Source organism: Trichosurus vulpecula, chromosome 6 (assembly GCF_011100635.1).
Source record: "Trichosurus vulpecula isolate mTriVul1 chromosome 6, mTriVul1.pri, whole genome shotgun sequence".
NCBI classification, from domain to species: domain Eukaryota; kingdom Metazoa; phylum Chordata; class Mammalia; order Diprotodontia; family Phalangeridae; genus Trichosurus; species Trichosurus vulpecula.
The window spans coordinates 258,451,754-258,459,096 of record NC_050578.1 but is presented as its reverse complement, the minus strand read 5'-3'; the positions used below and the strand labels follow the sequence as shown (position 1 = coordinate 258,459,096).

The 7,343-nt window shown below is 49.4% G+C and overlaps 1 protein-coding gene across 1 annotated transcript in view; it reads left to right on the top strand.

The window, feature by feature from the left end:
- The first annotated feature begins 2,330 nt into the window (after positions 1-2,330).
- CKAP5 (cytoskeleton associated protein 5) overlaps positions 2,331-7,343 on the top strand; it is an 88,191-nt gene continuing 83,178 nt past the window's right edge. The window contains exon 1 of the mRNA XM_036762593.1: positions 2,331-2,404. The gene's annotated coding sequence lies outside the window, so the exon portion shown is untranslated. The remainder of the gene's footprint in view (positions 2,405-7,343) is intronic.

Below are 7,343 nucleotides of genomic sequence, written 5' to 3'. Positions count from 1 at the left end.
CTCTATAACCCTGTTGCCTTAGTCTTGTGGGTTGAGAGCTGAAAGCAGAGATCATCAAATCAGAAATCCAAGCTGGGTTTTCATTTATTGAACGGAAGGAGAAAAGGAAATGCCCAAGCCACACACTTTGTGCTTGCTTGGGAAACCGGGAGAGATTTCTTTGGAGTATAAAGGTTCCCTCTGTCCATTTTGCCAACTTAGATCAAAATGGGTCAACTGGCATCAGATAGTTCATGACTAGAGGCATAGTCAACCTGTGTCCATCACGCTGCTTCAGGAGGAGAAATGGAGGCTGGACAAGACAGCGTCTGCCCTCTGTTCACCGAGTTCTCGAAAAAAAATTACTATTTCAATAAAAACTGGAAATATTACCCAAAGAAACAATACTCTGCTTCTTTACAAACTGAAGATAATACACAGACATCTTATGTAGAGGAGAGGCTGGTTAAAACATGGCAAGCTGGTCAATGTTTTTGAAGGCTCTTTGTAAAACTTACCAGGCTGTTTTAGTTCATATTTATATGAGACTTTAAGGTTTTCAAAGCTCTTTACATGTAGCACAAACCAATTAATTAACAAATGCATATTAAGCATATGCAACATAGCAGGCAGTGTGTTAGGCGATGGAGATATAAAGATAAAAAATAAATAGGTTGAACCCTCCCGTCCACACCCCAGCTCACATTCTAATGGGGAGGCAACACATATTGTACATAGATAGATGGACAGACAAGAAGCACTCAAGGCAAGAAACATACAAAGTAGATAAAAGGTGGTATTAGATGGAAAGGTGAGTAGAGGGGTATTCCCTTCAGTAGTTGCTATTATCACCCCTACTTTAAAGATGAGGGGCAGCTAGGTGGCATAGCGGATAGAGTGCTGGGCCTAGAGTCAAGAAGACTCATCTTCCCTAGTCCAAATCTAGTCTCAGATACTCCCTAGCTGTGTGACCCTGGGCAAGTCATTTCGCTCTGTTTGCCTCAGTTTCTTCATCTGCAAAAATGAGCTGGAGAAGGAAATGGCAAACCATTCCAACATCTTTGCCAAGCAAACCCCAAATGGGGTCATGAAGAGTTGGAAGCAACTGAACAACAAAAACTTTAAGGATGAATCTGATGCTCAGAAAGGTTACCTAGTTCAACTCATACCCAAAAGGAATTCTCACCATAACGCTCCTGACTGTAGCTTCTGCCTGAAGACCTCTGAGAAAGAGGCCTCTCTAGAAAATCCATTTCACATGGCTGTTGTGTTGTTTCAGTTGGTTCTGACTGTTCATGACCCCATTTGGGAGTGTCTTGGCAGAGATATTGGAGTAGTTTGCCATTTCCTTCTCCAGCTCATTTGACAGATGAGGAAACCGAGGCAAACAGGTGACCTGTCCAGGGTCACACAGCTAGTAAGTGTCTGAGGCTTCCTGATTCCAAGCCCTTTCATCACCTAGGGATCTAATTGATGGGAAGTCTCTCCCTATATTCTGTTGGGGGAGATCATCTGTACCTGAATGCATAGAGCCTAAGAACGTGACCAGCAGATGCAAGGTGGTTAAAGGTAGGGAGGGCAGGCAACAGTAGCAAGGTGCTGGGACTGGAAGGGGCAGGGGAATTCCAGGAGGCCGAGGTGACAGGGGAGCGTTGCTGCAGGCAGACGGGACAGGCAGGGCAGTCTCTGAGTAGGAAGGTGGAGTCCCCAGCACCAGCCACACAGAGAAAGCCGGTTGGGCCTGACTGTGCAGCGCGGGCGGGCCGGGGAGTCCGGGCTGAGCAGGGGACCTGGAAAGGCTGGTGGCTTCCGTTTGGGAAGGTTTCTGCGGTGCTGGGGGCCAGAGGGAGCCGCTGCAGTTTACTGGGCAGGGGAGTGGCGTGGCCAACTTCTCACCGGGGGAGACCTGGTCGCCACGAGTACCCCGCACCCCCTTAGGCACGTTGCAGGGTTGGCTGCCCCTTCTTTCTCCAGTCCCACCCCCCCCCCCCAACCCATTGCACAGAACCGCTGGTTTATTGTAGGGGCCGCACACTCAAGACAAGAAGCATTGTTGAAGCCCGGCGCCCTGCTGCGCGCTGCGGATACCAAGGAAGGCAGAAAGCAGCCCCGGCCCTCACCGGGCTTCTCATCTGAAGTGGGTGGAGGTGAGGGGGGATGTGGACGTTTCTGGCCAGAGCCCCAGCTAGTGGAGTGGTTGGCGGGCAACTCGGCACCGGGACGGGGGGCGGAGGAGGGCTTGGCCCCTGCGGCCCCTTTAAGATCGCGGTGGGCGCGTGCCGGGAGCCCTTTCAAACCGGCCAATGGGAGCGCGGTGGGCGGCCCTCCGGGAGCCAATAGGCAATAAGGACACTGCGGGGTGCGGTGGCCTGAGCAGTTTCAAACGGTGTGGAAGAAGGCCCTGTCGGTTCTGGCGCCGCCGGAGGTGAGCGAGCGAGCGAGCTGTGGAGGCCTCCCCCATCCCCGGGGCCGTCCCGCTGGGGCGCTGCGCGGGGGATGGGCGGGAGAGCCCGGGCGCGCGGGCGCTCGAGCCGGGCCCAGGCCCAGGCCCAGGCTGAGGCGGCGCGGCCGGGTCAGGGCGGGGGCTGGGGCCGGGGCCGGGCCGGGCCGGGCACGGGTGGGGCGGAGGCCGCTGGGCGGGAGGGGGGAGGGATGGCGGCGCGGGGTGGCGCGCGCGCCCGTGACCGAGAGGGGCGCGGGCCGCGGGGTGGCGGGCACCCGCCGGCGCGCGGCCGAGGAGGGGGCGCTGTCCGGCCCGGCCTCGGCCCTGCCCCTTGGGAGCGGGGAGTTAAAGGACCGGTGCCCCATCATGGCCCGTAGGAAGGGCTCAGCCAGCTTCCGCCGGGGAGCATCTATTGAGCTCCTGCTGTATGCCGGCACTGGGCTCGGCCTTGGGGGAACAAAGATACCCAGGAGATCTCCCCTGCCCACGGGGAGCTTACCCTCCCTGGAGGGAGGCGCAGCCGCCTAGATTCCCCCGGGACTTAGGGTCGGGCTAGCAGGTGTGTGTGTCCTTGGTCTGCTCAGGTGGGCGGCCCTGCCAGCCTTCTTCCTCCTCCTTCCTGATCGGAGGTTTCTGCCCAGCCCCGCCTGGTCCCCGCTGCCCCTTTCTCTGGCCGGGGCCGCCAAGCCGCCGGATGTCAGGGGCTTCAAGGGTTCGGCTGGTCTCAGGCAGTGGCTGAACAGGCCGTGTTGGCTCAGCGGGTAAGGGGGGGGCGGTCCAGACCATCTGGACAATGGTGCGTAAGGTTGGGCATCCGTGGTCATTGTCACCAAGGTGGAAGCGCATCTCTTTTGTTTCGGGAAAGGAGGTTACTGGTTTCTAGGTGGAAAATTACAGCTCTCTAGTAGACAGCGATGCTCCATCTTAAACAAGGAGTTTTCAGTTCACTAGCAGTAGAGGGTGTTTGCGCCCGGGGAGTGGAAAGTGTTTGTACAGAACTTGCCCCAGATTTATGCTTCGCTCCGACTTGCTTTTCTTGAAGGTATCAAATTCGACACCCCGCCCCTAACCCCAATGATTCTTCTTTTATTTCTGTGATCGTTTAAAATATTCCTTTTTTTAAAAAATTGACCCTTAATTTGGGGACCTGCCGTTGACACTTATACCCATCTTGTAACTTTTTCCATCAATCATAACTGAACCTGAGTTCTTTGGTGAAACATTAAAATGTGATGCCCCCGTGCCCCACTCCTGCCCTCACACAAAGGGACTTCAATGTGTATGTACCTTCAGTTACCCTATTCTACAAATTCCTCAATCTACCAAGTTCTCTTCACCTATTATTAGACTTAAGCTATATGCCCAGATGGCCACACCCTTTATCTTTCCATCACCCACAAGTGTCCCATTCCATGATCACTAACTGAAATTCTTTTATCCCATCACATTCTCCTATCCTATCTTTTCCTGAGCCTTTCTTCACACTGACTGATCATTCCTCTTCACCATGACCTATAGTTTTTCTACCCCATTGTAGTTTGACAGTATTTTGCCTACATATGTCCTCCCTTCCTCACTTCAACCCCCTGAGCCATTTCAACTCTGTTCTTTTCAATATTTTTTTATTTCCTTGATCCATTGTCCTGTTGTAGCTTGTGACTTGCCAAAACTCAGCCCTGGCGCTCTGCCTCTTTCATTTCTTATTCCATGCTGCTGAACAGAAATAGAGGGACTCTTACAACCTCGATGACCTGGTCCGCTACAAATTTATGTTACCTAATCTCGGTTGTACCCTCACTGCAGCAGGGCAATGCCTGCGTTTTTCCCTAATTCAGTATCACTGCAAACAGGATGTGCCAAAGCTTCTCTCCACAAGCCTATAGTATCACTCCTCCCTCCATACTCCCCTGAAAAAAGAAAGATTTTAGGCTATTGTTAAGAACTCCCTTTTCTCTTCACCTCTTACTATTTCATCCTTTACTCCATTCATCGATGAAGTGATAGCCCTCTTCCTTACCCAAGGCCCTGCCCTTCACTTGGACACCCCACCTTCCTCCATCAGAGTGCTCGCATTATCATCTCTTCTCTCTAATCTTCGTTCCCTCTTCTGCTCCCTGCAAACATGCTCAAGTCTCCCCCACTCTTAAAAACTTCACAAGCTCCCACCATTCCATTCTTCAGCCAAGCTCCTTCCTTTGTCACCCTTGAAGTCTCTTCTTAGCCCTCCACCCCGAAGTCTGTTTTTGACTTTATCATTCAGCCCAAGTTAATTGCTTTCACAAAAGCATAGAATCTCAGAGTTGGAAGAGAACTTTGAGACCACATAGTCCAGCCACCAAATCACAAACTTGAACAAGAATTTCTTTTGTGTCTTGCTGCTCCATCAAGAAGCATTTTTCATGCTAGGCATTAGGAATACACATACAAAGTGGGACTGTCACTGCCCTTACAAAATTTGCATTCCATCAAGAGCAGTGGCCAGGTTGTGCCATTACAGGGCTTGTGAAGAGTCACAGGAAATCAGATAATCGTATCCATTCCAGTACAAGTGGTCATCTGGGCTTGACTTGAGGAACTCCAGGCAGCCCATTCTGTTTTGAATAACTTTGTGGTTGTTTAGTTGTTAAATTGAACCTACTTTTTTCTCTGTAATTACTGCCCATTGTTCCTAGTTCTGCCTTTTGGGGACAAGCAGAACAAATCTAATGCCTTTTTCTTGACTGCCCTTCAGGTACTGAAAGATGACTGTCATATCACTTCTGAGTCTTAGGATCACAGCCTTAGAGCTGGAAGGTACCCTAGAGGTCATCTAGTCAAATGATCTTTTAATTGCCAAATCTAATGACCTTTTTTATCCTCACTCTGCTTGACCTCTCTGCACACTTTGACACTGTTGACCACTTCTCCTCGATACCCTCACCTGTTTGGGTTTTCAGAGCACTGTTATCTCTTGGTTTGCCTACCGACTTGACCCTTCTGCTCTAACCCCTTGTGGATTCATTATCTATGTCACCTCTATCTGTGAGTGTACCCCAAATCTCTGTTCTAGGCCCACTTCTCTTTTCTCTTTATACCTTCTCACTTGCTAATCTCATGGACTTCCATGGGTTCAATTATGATCTCTATGCATATGATTCCCAGATCTATAGATCCATTTCTAGGCTCTTTCTGATGCTCCAGCCTTGTGTCACCACCATTCATCTCAAATTGGCTGTCCTGGAGACATCTGAAACTTTATTTGTTCAAAACAGAACTCATCTCATTTCACCCCCAGACTTTCCCCTCTTCTGAACCTTAAAGTCTGTTCCATCCTTCTGGTCACCCAGGTTCTCCATCCTGGTGTCATCCTGGACTCTGCATTCTCACTTGTCCCATGTGTCCAATCAGTTGTCAAATATTGTCACTTTGATCTCTACATCTTTCACATTTGTCCCCTTCTCTCTACTCACAGTTACCATTCAATTTAAGCCTCATCACCTCCAGCCTGGACTACTGCAATAGCTTTTTGTTTCGTCTCCCTTCTGCAAGTTTCTGCTTCATCCTCCATACAGCCACCAAAATAATTTTCAGAAAGTAAAGATTTTCACTATCATCCCCACTCCCACCCCCCATTTCAGGGGCTCCCTATTGTTTGCAGAATCGGATGTAAGCTCTGGCATTTAAAACTCTTCACAATCTGATCCTTTCCTGCCTTTCTGGTCTTCCAGTATTACTCCCAGGGAAGGAGGGAATACATATCACTGCCTTCCCTGAACTCTTCTTTCCAGCCTTACTGACTTATTTGTACTTGTGACCATGTTCCAGTTCCTGTCTTTGTGCCTCTGCACTAGTGGTGTCCTATATCCAGAATGGCCTTCTTCTTTATCTCCAGCTCTAGAAATCCCTGGTTTCTTTGAAGTGTCAGTTCAGTGAAATCTTTCCTTATCCTCTCCTCCACCTCATAGCCACCTGTGTTGATTATGTATATACTTATGTATGTTCTTGTGGCTTGTTCCTTCAGGGCAAGGACTGTTTCACCTCTGTCTTGGAATCCCACAGTGCCTGGCAAGTAGTTGATGCTTCATAAATGCTTGTTGCCTGGTGGATTTTGTAATAAGTCTGTGAAGAGCAGAGACCTCCGTGGACTTTATTTTGATTCTCTGCTAAAACTAGGGTGTACACCTACCACTGAGATGATTCTTGTACAGACTTTTGGGAGGGGAATCCGTTCATCCTCTGTCAGTCCCAGACTAAAGCTTTCTATAATTGTGTTTAGAACATGTGGTGTTGTCCCATCTGGGACTTGGATTATAAACTTTGAATTGTGGACAGTAGTAAATGTTGAAGTCTTCGAATATCAACAATTTGGTCATTCTTGTTCTGGCAGTGGAAGTTACTAGTTACATGTGTGTCAGTGGGAGTGGACATGGGGCAGAGAAGGCCTGGCTTGCATTGGGGAAGACTCCAGTTCAGGTCCTGCCTCTGACATGTACTATCTCTGTGTGAGCATGGATGGGTCTTTGCCTAACAGCATGGGACAGACCCTGGATTCAAAACATGGCCCTTTTTTTTAACCCATGTGACTTTAGGCACAAGGAAGGCACTTCACTCCTCTGGGACTTATGGCCTTTAGAGGCCTTTCCAGTTCTGAATCTGTGATCTAAGTTGCTAAATCTCTCAGTACCTTAGGCAAATACCCTCGAGTTTACAGAGGAGTTGCTATCACTGCCAGGGGAGGGAAGTTTTCTACAACAAGGAGTTCCCAACATTGATGAAGTCATAAGTGATAAAATTATGTATCTGTGTAGTCCCCCCAGCCCCATGTAACTGGGTACCTTTGTATTATGAACAATTCACTGAGGTGGTTTGTGTGGGGTGGAGGGAGGAGAGACATACAAAAGAAACAAACTATTATTCCTTTGCATGAGTGATTCTTACACAT